This window comes from Pteropus medius, unplaced genomic scaffold (genome assembly GCF_902729225.1).
Source record: "Pteropus medius unplaced genomic scaffold, Ma_sr-lr_union100, whole genome shotgun sequence".
NCBI lineage: Eukaryota > Metazoa > Chordata > Mammalia > Chiroptera > Pteropodidae > Pteropus > Pteropus medius.
Genome location: NW_024354875.1, coordinates 32,286,556 through 32,308,070, shown reverse-complemented (window position 1 = coordinate 32,308,070; position 21,515 = coordinate 32,286,556). Strand labels below are relative to the sequence as shown.

The following is a 21,515-nucleotide window of genomic DNA, read 5'->3' as shown; positions in this document are numbered from 1 at the left end:
AAAAAAACAGCCCCCAAAAAACCATTCCTGTTGCCTCACACACTTTTGTTAAAGAAGAAAATAGAAAATTTTTACATTTGAGCACACAAGTAAGAACCAGAAAGAGCAATTTCACAGATATCACACACTGAGTTCAATTTTGGGGAAAGTCCATATAAAAATATCAGAGGTTTAAAAAAACTGATATCCTAAGAAACTCCTTTATTTTTTTAAAGACTATTCATAAACACTACTTTCATGTAAAATACTACCCAAAATATTAATAATTTGGATAAAAATATTCGGTAATAGAAGACATTGGGACTTATAGTTTATGAGCAAAGTAACAGCTTTAATATGAATATTTTTCAATTGTACTAAAGCATTTGAAAAGAGTGTAATTTTAGTCTTCATGTTATAGTAATGTCAATTGAATTCTATATGCAACATGCTCTAGTTATATTGTTGGATGTATTTCTTTTTCTCTTTTTTCACCTCTTTTTATGAGCCATTTAAAGTTATTTATGCAAACAATTGGTATAAAATGGCTTAGAGCTTTGACCAAACTGCAGTATCAATGCCAAAAAAATTTCTACATTTTAATATTTTCCTGAGAATGTTTTCACTGTACAACTCCCAGTGAAAGGCATGAAATAAAAAGAAAACATTTGAATATAAATCCTACAGTGGTTATTTTGACAATTGTGGGAGTTTTGTCTCTGCCCTATAACCAGGCAATAGGAGTGGAGTGGTAAGTAGGTAAGTAGACCAATAATCACAACCTAAAATGAAAAAGCTAAAGCTCCAGGAAAACAATATATTTCCAAGCTTCTGTAGTTGAGATTATATAGATTAAAGACAATAGAAGCCAAGATCATGCACCAAGAAGTTATTTTCATGAGAAAAATAAAGAGAAAATATACAGTAGCTTCTTCAGTAAAAGAAAAAATTCCAAAATGATCTGAAGGCAGCTTTTTGGATTGATGTAGTTATGTTGCCAGAAATAATTTTATATTCAATTAAACTATGTAGACTTACTTAACCATGTGAATAAATAATCACTCCACGGCTTTAAGGCATTAATGCAAAAAGTACAATATATTAAAATAGTACAGGCTTAGAAGATGAGTCCCATGGAAGCCTGTTTATAAACTGGTCCTTGTATTTTTTTTCCTTAGATATGGATGCTCAATTATAAAACCATTATTTTTTGTACTAAAGATTAAAAATTAAAACCACCATCATTGCTAACAAACAAAACGTGTACTCTTTAACTGTGTAAGGCAGGCTGCCTCTCATATTTGAAAACACAGTGTTACTTGAAAACCTTAGCTGACCAAGATTATTCACACTTGGTGGAATGACAAATTCACCATCTCATTTTTAGATTAAAGTCTTCAACATAATCACAATACTGAAATATATTTTATATGTACAATATTCAAAACAGGTTTATTATCGAATGTGAGGTGTATTGAACATTTCTACCAGAGTGTTACAAAAAGAAAACCAATCCCCAAATGCCTAAATAAAACATAGCTAATTTGGAGGTAAAAAGAAGGAAGCAGTGTGGAATTTAAAACACTATATATTTTGTTTGTGAATGCATCATTGGATTTTCCTCTAAAAAATGTCTTTGTAATTGTATTTACTTGAGTTGTTGCTTAAATTTGTTTTCCTTCCCTGAGTTGAGTTACTAGGACAAGTTAGTTAAACTCTCGAAGACTAAGTTTCCTCATCTGTTAACAAGACTACCTTTCTCACAGGATTGCTATGATAATTGTATGACAATAGGTGTAGAAAGGGGCACAAGGTTAGCACTCGATAAATGGTAATCATGATCATTGGTTGCCTGACTGCAGGAGACAGTCACTCCAAAATGGACTAATCAGTAGGTATAAACCAGCCTGAATTTCAAACTGCGCTTTAGATAATTCATAAAGTAAGTACTTCACAAAGGATTCATGAATTCCTACATTGGGTCCCAAAGCTGCTACTTAAAAACCACGTTATCCAAAGCACTGTGCCTCTCCTACCTTCATCAAAGAACCACCCTGACTATCAAATGAGACTGCAGATGTATAAGTGCTTTACAAACTAGACAGCATCTCATGGTTGTAGTGTACAGAGAGAAAGCTTTAACTCAGTAGGAAGAAGTATGCACAGGCTAATTTTGACATTTTTCTTGGTCAGGCTTTGCTAGAATGCTGATGGCTAATCATGAGGTCTAAGGAAAATCTCTTCTTCCATTCGGAGGCATAAAAGACCCTAGCTTTACTCAAGAATCATATCCTTCCAAACACATAGTATATAGAATAGTTTTTATATTTGTGCAAAGGTGAGATGGGAGAAATCACGTTATAGAAAGATTCCACTTGGCAGTGAATACCTTCCCTATAAAGCTCACTATCACAAACAATTATAAGTGTTAGATTAGAATGCTGTTATTTTTATTATCTTACTAAATAGTGTTTGGTCAATGTTGTGCCTATCCATAAACTGTTCCGTTGTCCTTGGTTACCTAGGTAACTTAGTTTGTAAGAATTTAAACATATTTGTCTTGGTGTGCAACTATTTAATAGAAATATTCTAGTGCTCACCAAACATCATTTTTAAAATATACCAAGAAGTCTTCTTCGCATAAAAATTCCTGTTCATTAAACAGTGATACAGGAAGAACTTATTTACATTTCAAGCACTACCAACATACATCATTTATGACAAAAAAGGCAAGCACTCCATAAAAAATGCTCAATCACTGTCAATCACAAACACTAAAATATACATAAACCAAAGCAAACCGTGTGAACTGTATTAAATTCAGCTAAACACAGAATTACCAACAGAACAAACAAAAAAACAAGTAATTATCAGCGACTCACAGCCCTATTTACACAATATACAAAATAACTTGAAAAGGTGTAACCATGGAAACCTGATAAACTAAATTCAGTGTCTTTAAATTTTATATTTATTTAAACATTGTATAAATGTCTTTACAAAATTTAAATATTTCAAAAGCAGTCAAAGATTATCTTTGTTGTCTGATCATTGATCAAAATAGTTTCAACTATAAATTAGCTCTCTTTAAAATTATTCAGGGACCAAATTAATGAAACCATGATAAAAATGACGATTTTTTTCTAATTTTTTTCAGCAAACTGTTATTTTCACAACCACTGATTAACAATTGAAAAAACTCAACTATACACAATAAATCCCGTAATAGTCAAATAATATTAAAACATGCTTTGACATAAAGACTTTCCTTAAACTCACACTGTTGCATGCAACCACCCCCACTTCCTCTAATTAACTACTAAAGCTAGTAGCTGTTTCAGTTTATAGGTGATTTTCATTGACAATTACCATTTGAATAGTTTAATATTTAATGCTATAGTCAGTCCTAATGTCTTATATTTTACTTTATAAGCTACATGAGTAAAACATTATTTTGCAGTTCACTGGCTCCAACTTAAGTTGTAATGTTCAGTGTGTATTTCATTATGCAGATGAGCAATGGATGTTGTTTGACATGATTTAAATGGGTCAACAGTATTTTCCTAGTCACATTAATCATTCAGACAGCTAGAATGAAAAAAGAAAAAGGCCTTGAAAACTAAAACTAGAGAATCTATTCACACGAATGACACTTACCATCTCCGGGTTATCTCGGATGTGGTTAAGGAAAAGGATGAGTTGCAGACTTTGATCATATGTTTCATTATTTATTCGGAAACGACTTCAAGACTCTAGCTTCATTTTCAGAATCCAAGTGAACACCCCCCAGGGACAAACTTCTGAGCTACCAAACTGTAATTTTTAAAAAATATTAGATGGAAATCTATAAAACCTTTTTCATTCGCGAGGAAAGAAGAAGATTTGGGGAGCCCAGCTCCAAATGAGAGACTGGGCCCAAAGTAGAGTCAGATGTATAGTATCTGTAAAAATATACAGCAGCAGAGACGAGAACACAGCCCTCACTCTGGATAATAGTCCTGTCTTGCTTGCTGATGGCTTCTAGAAAGTACAGAAAAGGCAGAGAACTAGAAAAAGCAGAACTAGCCTTTAGAAATAGCTGCAGATCACTTGGATCCAGTATCTGATGAGGAATATTGAAAGCAACAGATGTGAACTCATAAACAGCAACTCAGTTTCCTTTCCTTTCATCATCAGACTGACTTTACATTGGGTCTGACTGAGGGATGATTTGGTCTACAAGGCCATTCAATGTGCCAGCATACTTTTCTGCACAGCCATCTTACGACTTTGTTTGTTCCATATGAATTAGGTGCTTTCTAGTAACAAGTACGGAAGCGACACACAATCGTCTCTCTCCCAACAGAAGCTCTTTAGTGGGTCTTTAGCAGCTGTGAAGAAGACAGTGTCTAGCATTAACTTTTTCATTTTCATTTAACTTTGAGAACCCACTTCTCAAAGGTCATCCTCTCAAGTAGATGTGCTCTGCCTTCTCCTGAAACCAACCACACAGAGCCAGAGTCCATGAGAAGCCCATGTTTTGTTGTCCTGATTATAAAAATGGTGAATGCATGGTATTAAATGTTTTTATAATAATACTGAAAAAAGTAGAAACAGTAAAATGTAAAAAAACGGTAAAAATCTTCCTCAAACGATCACTGTTGACATTCAGCAAATAAATTTTCGAACATTTCTCTATGTATCTACTAATATATATTTTATAGCATATTAATTTATCATATTTTATACATATTGTCTATACACGTAGTTTTATTAAACTGCTATTTTGAAAGCAATTAATTTCTCTCTGCGATATATGAAAGACATCTGTCTCTAACAAAAAATCTAGCTCTACATGATCCTTTAGAGGCCTCTTGGGTTGTTTTAGTGGTTTCATAGTATTTCTTTATATGGATAGGTCACATAGCACTTTATTTGACCAATGATAAGAGTTTAGGTTCTTTTTTTGCTTTTTTTCCTTGCATAGTATACTTTTTACTAATACAGTTGCACATATGACCAACTATTCTTTTTAGTTTAACTTCCTAGAAGTAGAACTTTTGGGTTAAGGAATATGCACAATTTTGATAAATTTGCAAACCTGCTCTCCACAAAAATAGCAATTTATATTTCCAATGGTGCCTATTTCCCTATCCCCTCACCGATATTATTGTTTAAATCTCTGTCAGTCTGATAAATGAAAAATGATATCTCACTTTTACTTATTTTTCTTCAGATACTACTGCGGTTGAAGATCTTTCCCTCTATTTATGTATTTATACTGTTGTGAAGTCTCCATTTAGGTCTCAGGCTGTTTTTTCATTTATTCTTACTCATTTCAAATACTTTTTTCAGTTTGCCATTTGTGTTTCAACTTTATTTAAAGTGTTTTGGCCATACAATTGGATTTATATTGAATTTGTGGATTAATTAAGGGAGAATATGATTCTTTAAATGTTTAGCTATCTTATTTAAGAGATATTTTCATATTTACCAAAGTATTCTTAATATCCCTCAATAGCAATCTAATGTTTTCTTCATATATGTCCTATATATGAAGTTCTTTATTATTTGTTTATTCCTAGGTATTTTATATTCTTGGTTGCTATTATAAATGGATTTTTTTCCACTATGTTTTCTGCCTGAATATAAGGCAGTAATACTAAACTTACTTTTCTTTAAAAAACTTAAGCTTTAAAAATTGAAGTATAAATACTCCAGTGTCATATTTTATGCTCCTTAATATATCAAAAAAAGTCAAACATACATACAGACTCACACTTTTTCCATTAGAAAGAAGTGAGAAGGGACTGACGGGGGCTAACCAGACTTCTTTTCTATCATTGCCAATTCAATCGTCTCATGTTGTCTGTCCCAATATTACCTTTTCCTCTTTTCAAATACGAAGCACTGGACTGGGTGGGCTAACAGATGCTGAAGTGCCAGTAAACTAAAGGCACCAAAAAATGAAGGATAGTTTTTTTTTTTGGAAGGGTGTGATATTTAACAATTAAAAAAAAAAATTCATGACCTAATTATGGGGGAGATGGGGAGAATTAGAACTTTTTAGACTTATTATTCTATACTTACTTATCTCATTTTACAGCTTAGTCTTGTTTTTGTTTTGAATTGTGTGTCTAGGCTGGGTTGAAGCAACCATAGTCTTTTCAGTGCTAAGGTTCTTGTCTTGCTTCTTTGCTTATGTCACTATAACTGTATCTACAGGGACGTGACTGCTTGAATGCATTGAGCAAACAGCACAGATAATTACAAAACTTCCCCTGGCCTTATAATAGTGAAAGAGACCAAGAACTTTAAATAAAAACAAATTTTAAACTAATATGCCAGCTTGCTGAACAAAGACTCTATAAAGACACTATAAAGATTCTAGTTCCTAGGATCTTTCTGTACTCAGTTTGACTTTCCTCTGGGAAGAGAATAAATCTTATAGTTGTAGATGGTGGGGAGAGAGGGGTGTCCTCTCTTTATTGCTCGCTTAGAACAAATACTCTCCTGAAATATTTTTCTTCATAAGTTTCAGAACACTATTCTAACTCTACTTACAAGTTTGGAAAATCACTATGCCATATAGCTGACAGAAAAAAAAAAAAGACTAACTCTTGCATTAAAAATATCTGATCTAGTCTACGGCCGTGCCACCCTGAACAAGCCTGATCCTGTCTGATCTCAGAAGCTAAGCAGGGTCAGGCCTAGTTAGTGCTTGGATGGGAGACCATCTAAGAAGACCAGGTGCTGTAGGTGTAAAAAATAAAAGAAGGGATTGTAAGCTGATAAGGTCCTTGCAATCTGTGAGGTCAACCAAGGGTTGCCTCACCTAAAAAAATTTTAAAAAATATTGATCCACAGGTAATAGCATGGAAAAGTTCATTATACCTTAAATTTTCAATAATAAAAATTTAAAAAGTATTTGACCCAACGCTAAAAAATTTTATCTTTCCTAAAGCATTCTAAGAAGTGTAGGAAATGGAAGAGTTATCTTAAATCTGGGATGCTGTTTATACATGGGGAAAAAAGCACTTAAAATGAGCATTGACCTGCAGTTGTTCCTGGGCTGTAAGCAAGGTACAGCCCAGGACCAGTGCTTCTTGATGGTGGAAACGTACAGTTATTCACTCATTTCTAATTTGCAGTTCCCAGTCACACGTGCTTCTTGGGAGTAATCCTGAGGCCCAGAGTTTTAGTTGCTCATATACTATGCAAGTCAAACTCCTAAAACATTGGAGCACAAGAGAACACAAGGCTAGATATTTCATTGTTTCTGAGTGTAGTGTGATGCAAGGTGCCAGCTGGGATCTAAAAAGTGTTTTGGGCTTAGCCATTGTGATGATGCACAGAGAGGCAGGCAGTCTTCACAGGTGATCAACACTGGAAGTGTTAAAGAAACACTGCAGAATGAGGGAAGTCCTATTTCTACCTTTGCGTTATAAAATCTGAAGTAGCAAGTAGATTTTTGCACATGGTATAGGGCGCCCTGTAGGTATTTCAAGGATAATATATAAAATAGGAAGGGAATAAAGGAGGTTGCAGTAGACTAACATGGACAGAACTTATACATATAACCAATGTTTCACCATTACAAATCTACACTACTCTTAACTCCATTGCCATGATGCTGACCTCAGAGTAATATGAAAGACTGACAATATTTGGATTTGGTGATTGCTAACTTCAGACCTCATAAATATTATGTAACTCTAGTCTTTTTTGCCTCCAGCCAACCAGCCTGACTGCAATTTTCAGCCACAAGTGGCAAACTGACATTGAGAATTTATGAGCCCTGCCATATTAGTAATGCACATTTCCTTTTGAATTATTCTATCCCATAGCCTGAAGCGGATTATAATTATCATTCCTTTTGCCACACAAGTCTGAAGATCTACAAGTGGTTCAGATAGCTACATTAATATGTTTCAATGTTTTAGGAAGGTTGGTAAATAAAAGCCCATACATGACAAATGAAAAGTGGATGAATTTTTCATATTGGAAAAAATTTTTAACTATCTTCACTAATAAAAATTTGGTCCCAATCACAGTGTGTCCATAGAAAATTATTCCCTTTCTCATTAGAGAAATTTTTCACTTTACCATCGAAAAACCAACTGCATACAATACAGTGCACTTGAAGCAGAGTATTCAGGTAGTTGATCTAGTCCATGAATAAAGTTAGTTCTACACCAAGATAAATATATGGTCTTAGCTGTTTGGAAAACATTTTCTTACATAAACAATGTGGCTAAGTTCTCAGGCTAGCCCATTTGTCCATAATGTAACTGAAATACTACATATTTGCAATGAAAACAAAAAGCTAGGAAACAGTTCAGCTGCAAGCACCTAGTAAAATATTATTATGTTATGGGTTTACTGAGCTAGCCTAGGAATGTTGCTGCCATTTGAAATGTGGTTTCTAAAGGAAAAAGTGTCCCACATTGTCGGACAATTAGGAAAAGTGAAAAGTCCATTCTACTGCTTCCTACCTCCCATTCTCAGCCTCTTTCTCTCCAAGCTCCAACTGGAAAGAGGATGGAGGCTGAGTAGCCCTGAAAGCACTAGAGAAGACAAGAGGCCAAGTTTCATCCCTTCCCATAAAGACTGCACCAGCCCCAGAGCCAGGATCCTTATGTTGCTTCAACTTTTCCTAACTTCTAGAGCAAGAGAAAGAAATTGAGTCTGTTTTTGAAGTTTAAGCAACCCCTCTTACCTAATCCTTAGCATCAGAGTGAACATCTCAAGCCCCAAAGTAGCCACTCTGAGAAGAAACATGGTGGCTCTTAAGAACTATTATCATTCTACCCAGAGTACACCAATATGGACAGGAGGTCTAGTTAATAACTGTTTACAACTTAGATGGAGCCAATGGAACTGGACCGTCCAGCTTCAGTTCTGGTTCTAAGATTTACTGGCCGTCAACCTTCAGAAAGTTATTTAACCCTTTCGTGCTTTAGTTTTTTTCATCTGTTAAAAAATGGGAAAATAAAAAATTGTTGTAAGGATTAAATAAGTTCATATGTATTAAGTACTTATCAGCATGGTACCTGGCACATAGCCATCAATAAGTTGAGCTATCACTCAGTATAGGTTTAATACCACTATGAATGAAGAAGGTACAAAATGTTCTCTCCTTTTTCAAAGCTATATTATTTTTTTCTGGTATCTAGAGTAGTAGTAGTTAGATGTAACTTAGTAGGAAGACATAATTTAGCAAGTAGACATAAATACCTAGAGCCTTGAGCCTCTGAAATATTTCTACACACACACACCCCTTAAATAAAACCCAGACTTTTAAATTACAAGTGCATATGGGTAATAGATAACAGTAAACTTATTTTATCTTGTGTTATCTAATAGTACTTTAAAAGAAAGCATTTTAAAAGTCTATAAAAGTACAGGTGAGTATGTGAGGCAACAAAAATACTGATATACTACTACTAGAGAGAGTGTTGATTGGTACAATCACTTTGGAAAACTGTCAGTATGAAGTCACTAGTTCACTCCTAGCTATGTACGCAATAGAACTGCATATAGAAGTGCACTAAGAAACACACAGAGAATATCTGTAATAGCAAAAAAATTGGAAATAACCCAAATGTCTATAAACAGTAGAATGCATAAATTATAATAAATTCATATAATGGAAGAATATATAGCAACCAAAATGAATGAAGTACATCTACAGACAACAATATGGATGGATCTTTAAAATATAAAATCAAGCCAAAAGAGCCAGACACAAAAAAGAGTATCTACTACATGATTCTATTTATAAAAAGTTCAAAACAGACAAAATTGAATCACTGTTTAGGAATCTATACATGGGGTAAAACTATAAACAAAAGCAAGGAAGTGAATATTATTAAAGTTGAGATTGTGACTACTGAGATGGAAGAGATTTGGACTGAGAAAGGCATGTTGGAATTCTTCTGACAATCAGGTTTCTGTATATCATGGTGCAAGTAATTTAAAATATTTATTAATGTTAAACTCAAGTATTTTTTAAATCAAGAAAAGTCAAAAAATCAAAAATAATTCACAATTCTTACTATACAGTGAAAAAACATTAATAGCATAGTTGTCTATATTACATTTAATTGACTAGGCTATGAGAAATTTGTATCTGAAAAAATTTTAAATGAATTCTTATAATTACTCTATTACTAAAAATTAACAAATACTCCTGATGACCATGTAACTATATTCTTATTCAAGAGCTTTTTAATTGATATAATGTACATGGAAGAACTATACTGTTTGCTGAAGCATAAAAAGCTACCAAATTTTCTAAAGAAGAAAAGTGCATCCTTTCAGAATTTTATAATAATGATAATAAAACAGCCAACATGTTTGTAGCAATTTACATGTAGCAATGTAGCAACTTCATTCATATTATTTAATTTGGTCCAACAACCTGAGCAAGGTAAACTGGGAAGATATTCTTGGACTTAGTTTACAGGCAAAAAAACACTGAGACTCAAGGAGGTTAAGGGCTTTGTCCAAGATCACAAAAGTTACGAGTGAGCAGATATGGATTTAAACCCAAGCCTATTTTTAAAACCCTTTTTATTTATGGAAAATTTCATGCATACATAAAAGTAGACAGATTACAATAACTCCCATGCGTCCCCTCATCCAGCTTTAACAATTATCCACTTATGCTAAGCTTGTTTCATCTATAACCATCCTCCCCTCCCAATGAATTATTTCGAAGCCAATCGAGATATTCCATCATTTCATCTGTAAACATTTCAGTATGTATATCTAAAAAGTGAGAATTCATTTTAATGATTTAACAATATAACCTACCACACATAAAAAAATTAACAGTAATTTCTTAATATCAACAACTACTTGGACAGTCTTAAGATACTCCTCTTTTGTCATATATATATAATTTATTTTTTTTTATTAAATAGCTTGTTAAAATAGGATCCAAATAAGGTCTACACATTGTGTTTGATTGGCATATCTCATGCCTGTTTCAATCAATTCCTCTCTCCCTTTTTTTCCTTCCATGTAATTTGTCGAATAAATGAATTTCTTTGTCCCTAGCATCTCTCACATTCACTAGTTGTATCTCAGTGGTGTCATTTAACATGTTTCTCTCTCTTATATTATCTATAGACTGATATTAAACCTAGGGACTTGTTTTGATTCAAATTTAGTTTTTTTGGCAAGAATATTTAATGGGTGGGGGTATGCTGACAGCTGTCTCTCTTTTTGTGATATTAGCAGCCATTGATATTAGTGCCTAGATCCATTAACTCCTGAGGGGTTTGCCAAATGGCGATATTACATCAGTCTTTTCTCATTCGTTGGCAAGAATACTTCTATAAAGAAAAACTTTCCTTTATCAAACGACTTGGTCAGACTGAGGTTCAGTTCATACAAGAAATCACGGTAAAGGCTTGATTTTTTCCATCTACTTAACCAGTTTTCAGAATAGCTAGTTAAAAACCTAGTGCTTCAGTGTTCTTAATTGGAGATTAGATAAAATTTCTATCTAAAAGATTCTGATCTAAAATAGTATCTATTTCTATGTAAATGATTTCTATATGAAAAGTTGAGTCAGTGAAACTTAAATCAATTTTGAAGCAAAAATACTGGTCAGAGTCCAGTAAAACTGAATTATTTTATTAATTTTTATCATAAAGTAAAACATTAATCACCCAGACTTAATAAACCACATCTCTCTCCACCTTTTTCTTCTCAACACTTTCATTTTGGGGTGGGATGGGGATGGAAGATTAGAGGTAACAAGTTTGCAATTAAAGGGTGGAAAACTCAACTCTAAATGGATTTTTCTTTAAGAAAGAAACCCAAAACCAAAAGAAAACAGGTAAAATTAGCTATTGGAAATTATGGCCATGTGAATCAACTCTTGCTCCCTACATCTGGCAGCACTTAGCTCCCCGAGGGCACACTTGGTGCCCCAGGGCACTGTTACACATGTTTGACCAGCAGGGCAACAACAAAGGACACAGAGGCTATAAAAAGAGGCAGCAGGTAACCATCAGGCCAGCCAAATGGCTGAGGCACTTTGACAAAACACACAATGAGGCAACTGCCTATTCCCATGGCTGGAAAGTCAACGAGGGAGAGCTTTATTTTAGGATTCAAATTCCACAATGCGCCTCTTTAAGTCGCTGGGTTACTTTCTTGTTTTAATCAGGTCCTCAAATCCTCCCTTTTTTTTCCAGACACTCAGTGAAAAACATCAGACACAAGCTGTATAGAGCCACCTTGTCTTCTTGCCAAAAACCCATCTGAGAATTCAGCTAGACTGTTTTCTGGACTCTTTCCGCAGACTGTGGAGGAAGTGAAGGTGCCAAGTTATTCCACACACACTCGAAAAGAGACAGAGGTATTCACGAATGATATGGTCTATCTTATTATATCTGTTCTGCAACTTAGATGAGTATATAGGACTATCAGTTTTAAAAATGGCTCCTGCCTAAGCAGACATTTTGTAATTATATAGTAGGAACTTTGCCTTTCCCTCGGCGTAAAGCCACCTATTGGAGACGTTGGTAGGGGAGTGTCTCCCTTCTCTCCCATCAAGAATCTTTATTCTCCCCTCCTCCTCTTTACCAAGACTATTAAACCAAACCAACTCATTCCTTCTAATTTAATCTTAGTAAAACACTGGAATGATAATTCCTGTTAAACTAAGGCTTTATAGGGATATTACTTTAACCCAAAGGGATGATTCTAGTAGTTGGAAATTTTAAGTTCAGGACAGGCTGTGGGGGAAATATTTTGGGGCAATTAGACCTTTCCAGTGATTTCAGTTACACCATTGTTAATCTGTTTCATAAAAATGAAGCTGGTTTGGGGGTGGAAACTATAAATGTCTTGTCTCTCCTTCTAGTGAAATATTTATGAATTATGAATTTTTGAAAATGATGAGAACTTAAGATAAAATACTTCTAAATTGTCATTCATAATTATTCTTCAAAATAAGTTCTTAATGCTGAGCAAAGGGAAGAATATTTTGATGTATGACATATATATATACGTGTGGGTGTTTATGGAATTAAGACATCTTTTAACAAATGGATCACATACAATTAAATATTTGGAGAAGCTAAGTATATTTTTAAGTACAGAAGAAAATTAAACAAGATTTTATTAAGAAACAGACTATTTCTTGCTAACTCATGTTGCTACAGTGTCTACAATTTAAGATAAAAGGCAGAAAGGTAATTGATGACTGCATTACTATTGTTCGTGACTTTTTTACAAAACCAAAAGCATATAAAAAATTTGAATTCAGAAAGATAATTTCAAATGCTGTAGTCTGAGGCCAGGGTTCATGGCTTAAGAACGCAGACAGCAGTTTTGTCTGGAGTATCCTTCCTGTAATGTGATAGCGATGTTGTGTTACACATCTTCAGATCCCGTTACCTCTCACCAGCTTTCGTTTGTTTCCATCTCTGCAATATGTTTTGTTTTTTTTTTTTCTTTTTTAAATGTAGACTTAAAAATGAGCTAAGTCCAGGTTCATGAGATTGAGGCAGTTATTTTTGTGGGCTATAGTTTCTTCGCTCCCTGGTATTTTGGAAAATGTTTGCCATAGATGCCTATACAATAGGAGACTCTAAGACCAGAAAACATTATCCCTGTCTCTGTTTTATTATAATAGAGATAGTTTCTTCTGTTCAAGCTTTTGCTTGGGTTTTATAAGTGAGCAAGAACCAAAAGATGCTGGAGTTTTATAGTTCAAGGGTTTTCAGGTGTATTTTTCACAATAATTAAACATATTTTAAAAGTGAATAAGTACATTTATAATTACTGACAATAGTAAGCTGTATTTTTAAAGGTGACACATTCTCCGTGGAATTAATTGAACATCTCCTGGTTTGTTATAGTTTGACCATGTACTTCCTGTTTAATTCTTATTCTTCTATTTTCCTTCCTTGTTCAAGCTGTGCTGTATCTAGAAGACTAAATAAGGCCTGTAAGTTTGCTTTAACAATAAATACATGGTTAAAGTAACAAATCATGATAAGTTTAAGAGAAAAATCAAGAATCAAGTTAGCATGTGGTTTTAATGTTCTTAAATTATGAATTTGGATCTATAATGAACATAAAGAATAAGCACTGTCCTCCATTTTTTATCCCGAAGATGATTTTCTGTCATAGCTTCAAATTCTTATATATCTAAATCTATTTGTCATGCAGTTCACAGCAAAACAAACTTATTTATTTATTTATTTACAAATCTTCCTTTCAGAGATGCAAGTTGCAGATCATGTATAGTATGATATCATTAAAAATACACAGACATTTGCACATACATAGAAGAAAAGTCTAGGTGAAGATAATTACTAAGTTTTCCTGCTTACAATTCTTCAGTATTTGTCAACTGCTTTTAGAAAATAATTCCAACTTCTCAAAGTCTTTGAGGCCCTGAGTGGTCTGGCCCCTGCTTACCTCTCTGGATTCCTCACTCTCTGCTCTGCCTGTACCTCACTGCCGGTCAGCCACAGGGGTCCCCTTTCTGTTCCTCGGACATACTAAGTCCTGTCTCGGCTCTGCATTTGCTCTTTCACCAACTTCTCACATCACTGGTTCATTCACATCCTTCAGGCCTTAGCTCAAATGTCACTCCATCAGAGGCCTTCTGGGAGCACTTTCTCTAAAGTGGTCTCCTCAGTTACTCACTCCCTCTTAACTTTATTTCCTTTAAATCACTTTTCCCACTGTTATATGTTTGTCTAATTGTGTCTTCTTATCTCCCCTACCAGAACGCCAACTCCACCAGGTCTAAACTCCAGCACCTATCATAGAAGTTGTTATATCTGTCCTCTTTCTTTAGGCCTCTTCAGCCTGGTAAAATCTTTAGTACTTTGCATCTGGATTTTCTTCTTTCAGGGTTTAATTTTTACAATTCAGATTTAATTTTCCTGTTAAATGAACTATTCACATGAGCAAGCACCAGTGAGTAAAAAGTATGGTTAATTCATTTGCTATCTGAAAAGCTGGGGATGAGAAAACCTCATGCAGACTTCGGGGCAAATGATATTTGTAGATAAATTAAAAATGAAGAAAATGATTTTTTGAAATTATAATGTAAGTCAGAGGGGAAAATCAAACACACACAGAAACATATATATGTGCCTACATATGTATAACATTATAGGTACATACAGTTGGCCCTTTGTATCTGCGGGTTCTGCATCTTTGGATTCAACCAACTATGGATTGAAAATATAGCTGACCCTTGAACAATACGGGTTTGAGCGGCGCAGGTCCACTTAAACGATGATTTTTTCAATGAACGCAGCAAATGTATTTTCTCTTACTTATGATTTTCTTAATAACATTCTTTTCTCTAGCTTAACTAATTGCAAGAATACAGTATATAATACATGTAACATACAAAGGATGTGTTAATTGTTTATGTTACTGGTGAGGCTTTCAGTCAACAGTAGGCTATTAAAAGTTAAGCTTTGGGGGAGTCAAAAGTTATATGAATTTTCAACTGCTCAAGGGATGGCACTTCTAATCCCCATGTTGTTCAAGGGTCAACTGTATTTGGGAAAAAAGTTACACTATTGCTGACATGTCTTATCTAGTTAGGCCTACAATGGTTGCATCTGTACTGAACATGTGCAGACATTGTTTTCTTGATGTTATTCCCTAAACATTATAGACTAAAAACTATTTACATAGCATTTACATTATATTAGGTATTATAAATAATCTAGAGATGATTTAAAATTTATGGGAGGATATGTGTAGGTTATATGCAAATACTATGCTATTTTATATAAGGAACTTGAGCATCCGAGGATTTTGGTATCTATGGGGGTCCTGGAACCTATCCTCTGAGGATACCAAGGGACCTGTCTTGGCTCTGCATGATCAAATATACACACACATATGTAATATATATATGTACGTACATATATATTTGATTAACTATAAATATCAGATGACACCTGATGGCTAACTCTAGACACAGAGGTACATGGTTGTGTGTATTAGGTTGGGAGTTCTCTAGTGTTTATCATCTACCCCAGTGCTGGCTCAGTGTCTGGCATACCATCAATAATTAGTATGTGTTTGTTAAACGAAGGAATGAACTCATTCATTCCCAGTTCCTGGAGTGATCTTGGCATATCCCACCTCATTCTTGTAGACCCCTTCACACTGCTCTGAAAAGGGAAACAGGTGTAGGGAACCAATGTAGTTATTGCTATAAGTAATAATTATCTGCCTTAATCCAGAAACCTCATGTTTACTTTCAGGACAAAATCAATAAATATAGTATTAAAAACCCATCCCCTTCACTTCAGGAGAGGATGGTGGTACAGAATTGGTGGCTCTGACTCACTTGTACTTTTACTAAGTCAACTTGCCTGCAACTCTGGTTTCATTATAGGGCCCCAAACTATATATTGAATTCTGTGGTCATCCATTCATCTTAACATGTCTCAGAAACTGAAATAAATGTTGAAGACATTTTCAAGATTACTATATTGTAAAACTGAGACTAAGATGTGAAAGCAAGAAAGCCTTTCTGTTTTCTGTAGCAAACACAACATCTAAGTAGGCAGATATGGGTTCACTGTGAAAGCTTTAAGGTTCACTTAGAAAAGGAAAATCCATGATGAGAGGGAGAAGGTTTTTCCATGAGTTACTTACTAAATTAAAACATGGGGCTCTCCCTAAGAAATAATGGATCTCAGCAATGATCATCAATGGCTGCTAACATGACAAAAGTAGAGACAAGTCATGTGCCTCTTCATGGAAGTAGAGACAAGTCATGTGCCTCTTCATGGACACTACCCATGAGGAATTCTTGCAAAAAAAAAACAAAAGAACTTTAATCGAACTTCAGAATGGAAGTGATAGAGTTTATAGGAAATACAGGGGAAAGAAAAATGGTAAATGAAATAATTGGGATCCAATCAGGAAATCTAGACTGAGAAAGTCTACAGAACAAATTACCTGGTTTCTTCAACAAATAAATCACAAGAGGGAAAAAAAGAAGAAAAGGGAAACTATATATTAAAAGATTAAAGAGATACATCAATCAAATGCAATGTGTGGATTGTGTTTGATTCCTGATTCCAACAAATAAACTGAAAAAAAAAAAAATCCAGGAAATCTATAAATTGACATATTTGAAACTAAGGAATTATTTTCAAATTTTGTAAGGTGTAATAATGGTGTATTTTTAGAGTACTTATATTTTAATATAAGTTTTGGACACAATAGTATACCTAAGATCTGTTTCCACAGATGATCTGTGGAGGAGGAATATAGGGAGCAGATGAACACAGAAGTGAACCAAGATTGTTCAAGTTGGAGAATGGGTCCATGAAGTTCATTATACTAATCTCTCTAGTGTACATTTAAAATTTTTCCCCTAAGGAAAAGCTAAAAAAAATATAAGATTTTATCAGCTACCACAGTACCCATCAAAACACATCTACACCAGTTCTCATGTGGTTCAATAACTGCATCAGCATCACATTGAGTGTTTATGAAAATACAGATTTCTGAGCTTTGCTCCAGACTTACTGATTCAGAAAATCCAAGTATACAAGCTATAATCTCTACTTTAACAAACAAAATGATTTTTACACACACTAAAGTTTCTTATATAAATGATTCTTATAAATACTAAGGTTAAGAACCACTGACTGGGCATTTTGTGTTAGCTTCATTTCTCACTTTCCAAATGAGAAAATCAAAGGATGAAGATAAATGAACAGATCAGAGTTCACTTTGAGACTTTGAAAGAATTGAGATCCTTGTGCCCCTCCAATCTTGACTTTCCAGTTTATTGTTCAACACCAACTAAGCAACATGGTTTAAAATATATATTTTCATTAGCTTTTAAAAATTTGGTTCAAATTACACCAGAACCAATTTACCTTTTTGATGCTTCAAGATTCACACACACACACACACACACACACACACACACACACACACTCAGTATTGTAGGGGTCCCATATAAGATATCTTTAAAAAGAGGGCTCTATCAGGATGTAAGAGATAGCTTGGCATTCTGATAAAAGTGGAGGTGTTTATGGCCAAATCACTGGAATCTGGCTGAAAACCGAAAGCCTATTTTCATTCGATAGGGCCTTACTATAAGGCATATAGCAGCAGGTTACCTGCTTGCCATTCATGAAGGTTGTGTGTCAGAAGGCCATGTCCTTTTCCATCATGAGGGTTCTGGCAGCCAACTTTTACCTGCCCAGACAGGTCACTGGTCGGGCTACATGGTTTGGGTTTCTCAGAGCTCTTCTTGTTTGTAAGAACATCCTTGGCTTCCATGTTTGGTAATGGCCTTTCCAAAGGTAACTAGAGAAAGTACAAGGTGGCACATTTTTCTATTTATCTAACTGGCTACATTCATACCCCTCCCCCTCTTTGGTATTAATCCAAGAGGTTTGGTTTTGAATTAAGGGATTTTGAATTAAAAATGGAGGTCCACAGATCCTTTAATAAACAAAAACCAGCACCTTCATTTTTCCTCCCAACATTTTATGAAAATTTTAAACATACAAAAATATTCAAAGATTTTTACGATAAACACGCATACCACCTAGATTCTATAATTAGCATCTTACTATATTTGCTCTTTACCACATTTCTAAACATTCCAGCATCCATCTTTTTTTTTTTTTTGGCATACATTGCAAAGTAAATTTCAAAGATCAGTAATCCTTCTCCCATACTTCAACACACATATTATTAACCAAACTTCAAAGTGTTTAGAGCTCCTTTTTTTTTGTATTTTGAGTAAAATTTCTATATTATGATATGCACAAATCTTAAGCATATCATTTGATGAGTTCTGACAAAAGCATACACCTGTGTAACCAAATACCTATCAAGATACAGATTATTACCAACATCTTGGGAAGTTCCCTCTCCTCGCTACCCAGCAAACCCCAGTACCTACGGAAACAGGTGACCTTATGCTTCCACATCATCTAGTGAGGTGGGACTGAAATTATTGTAACACTTGTCAAGCAGGATACCTTAGGCCACAGAGAGATTGATTACTTTTCTTAGATCACATGAACATGACATGAGAATAAAAATGTCAAACCCTGACTAGTTTCATGCTTTTCCCATTTGACTATATACCAAAATTTCATTTCAAAATTTCATGTCACTTCTAAATTAAATTAAAATCAAGTTTGTAATTTCTGTTTCCAAGCAAATAGACAATTTTTCCATAACCTTTTATCCAGGCAAATCTAAAGGAATAGCTACTATAAAGAAAAAGAATCATAAATGCATTTTAAAAAGAGACTAAAAATAATTCACTTAGGAAATGCAATTAAGTTTAATTACAATGAATGTTAATACTCCCCCTGCAATCATAAAAACAAATGTTCGAAATATATTCTAATGGAAGGAAAAGCCCTTAGTATATTACACAGCTAAAAATAATACATTTGCTTAATATTTAAATTTTTATTATTATTCTAAATCTAATACGACCCAGATTTCAAAAATTAATGATTCTGTTCATTCAACTATTTTTTACTCATGCAAGCAAAGGCAGTGATGTTATGAAGATATTCTTAGAATACCTGAAAACTACCAATAAACAGCATCTTTTTTCTTATTTGTTTAATAACTGCTGTCATTCCTTTTGTAAGCAGCAATCACAAGATGTCAAACAAATTCTGCCTTGACTGTGGGTACTGATAGATGTCTCTGCTTGTTTTTATTAAAAACAAAAAATTTTCCCTGCATTAATTACCAACATGAAGAAAGCGGGAACGCTGCTGGGATGTTCACCAGCCTCTGGGCAAGCAGAGATGCAGCACAGAAAACCACAGAGCAAACTCGAATGCTGAATACCGGAACACATTTTTCTTTAACTCCCTTGGGGACCTAGGGGCTCAAAGTCTTAGATTCTCTTAAAGGGAAAAGCAGGAGCATGCAAGGGGGCAGAGTGGGATCATGTTTATCAGTCACAATAGTTCATCTGGGCCTGGATCCAGGTAGTCTGCATGTCTAAATTTGATGAAATATAGGCGCCACCAGGTAACAGTAGTGGTTAGGGATCTTGCCAGAAACCTGTAACTCAAAACTGAAAAATGAAATTAAAAGACTACTTAGGCCTGGCAATTTCTTTCTTCAGGATGCAATAACTGCAAACTACAGAGCTGAAAGAACAGACAATTCTTTATATGTTTTAAAATTTCTTCTTCCTAAAGTGACACAAATTCTGGGCCAGAAAAATATACAAAAATAGTTTCGAACTCGCATTTCAATACCGTTCAGGAGAACTTCCCCTCTTCTTTTTTCTCTTCTCCACATTCTGCTGGGGGTGGGGGGTGGTTAGCCCATTGCAGGGAGCGGAGGCCTGCAGAGGTCTTGGGTGTATCTGGAGGGCAGGTATGAGGGCAATGGTGGAGGAGCAGACGCCTGACCCTGTCCTGTCAATAAACCTTAACCTCGACCTGCCAGGTCCCCGAGCTGGCTATTCTCTGTCTAGCCCTTCTCTAATTGCTCTAAAAATGACTCTTCATTTGTAAGTACCTTTGTGTAAACACCCTACAGGAACTCACAGTCATCAGAATTACCACACAGTTCTAGTTTTTTAGGAGAGCAAGAAAAGTCTTTTATTGTGGTAGGATTTTGAAAACAATTTCAACTGCTGTGCAAAACAATACTTATCACTCTTTTAGCTTATTCTGCAAGTGATATTAATTTGATTTTTAAGACTGTTCACACTGAAACCTTAGATCTTTTGATTTGGTTATTTGAAAGTAAAGATGGAGATGTGATTTCTCCTCACAGAACCAGCCTGTTTTCTCTTACTTCTGAGCAGCCCAGATAGGAAAAGCTGATGTCTTGTGCTTGCTTCCTCATCCATACCATGAGGCTTCCATATAAATTCTGAAAGGACTGATACTTGTCACCTAAATATGAAAATCCACTCTGGGTGGTAATCACACAATAGAATACATAGATGTCAAATTATGTACACCTGAAATAATATACACCTGAAAATTATATAATTGTATTAACCAATGTTACCCCAATAAACTTAATTTAAAAAATCCAAACAAACAAAAAATTAAAATGGGGAAGTTGGGAAACAAGAAAAGAGGTTTTGGAAAAAGAGGTTTTTTTTTAAAAAAAAAAACAATAAAATTAAATCAGCCATGTAGATTAATATGAAACATAAACTTTTTGCTGGTTTATGACTTAATTCAATTTTCCTTTTCATTTATAGTAGTAAAAATTTTAGCTCATATAATTTACTTAGGACTCTTTGGAAGCAATTCCCTAACCTATTTCTCTTCTACTGACATAACGGGAAAGCCAGTTATTGTCAATTTTATAAAAGAAAACCAAACTTGGATTTGGCAAATCTCAAGCTCTCTTCTGATTGGGTGCAGGTTAACATCTGCCATTTAAAGTACAGTTACTTAAATAGCTCAAATTAAATAAATTATTATCTCTAATAATTTATTACTAAGTCTTGACAAAGTAAAACAAAGCACCCCCACTTCATTTTCCACAGTACTTATTACCTTCTAAAATACTCT

The 21,515-nt window shown here is 34.4% G+C and overlaps 1 protein-coding gene and 1 pseudogene across 3 annotated transcripts in view; one reads left to right on the top strand and one right to left on the bottom strand.

Annotated features, from left to right (window-relative positions):
* The window catches only part of METAP1D (methionyl aminopeptidase type 1D, mitochondrial), a 67,652-nt gene that overhangs the window by 27,050 nt on the left and 19,087 nt on the right, over positions 1 to 21,515 (bottom strand). The window contains exon 1 of one of the 3 annotated variants that reach the window (XM_039855254.1): positions 3,637 to 3,786. The exons of the other annotated variants lie outside the window; for them this stretch is intronic. The gene's annotated coding sequence lies outside the window, so the exon portion shown is untranslated. Of the gene's footprint in view, positions 1 to 3,636; positions 3,787 to 21,515 lie in introns of those variants that run through there. 3 annotated transcript variants of the gene reach the window in all.
* On the top strand, positions 6,602 to 6,720 carry LOC120597359 (uncharacterized; annotated as a pseudogene).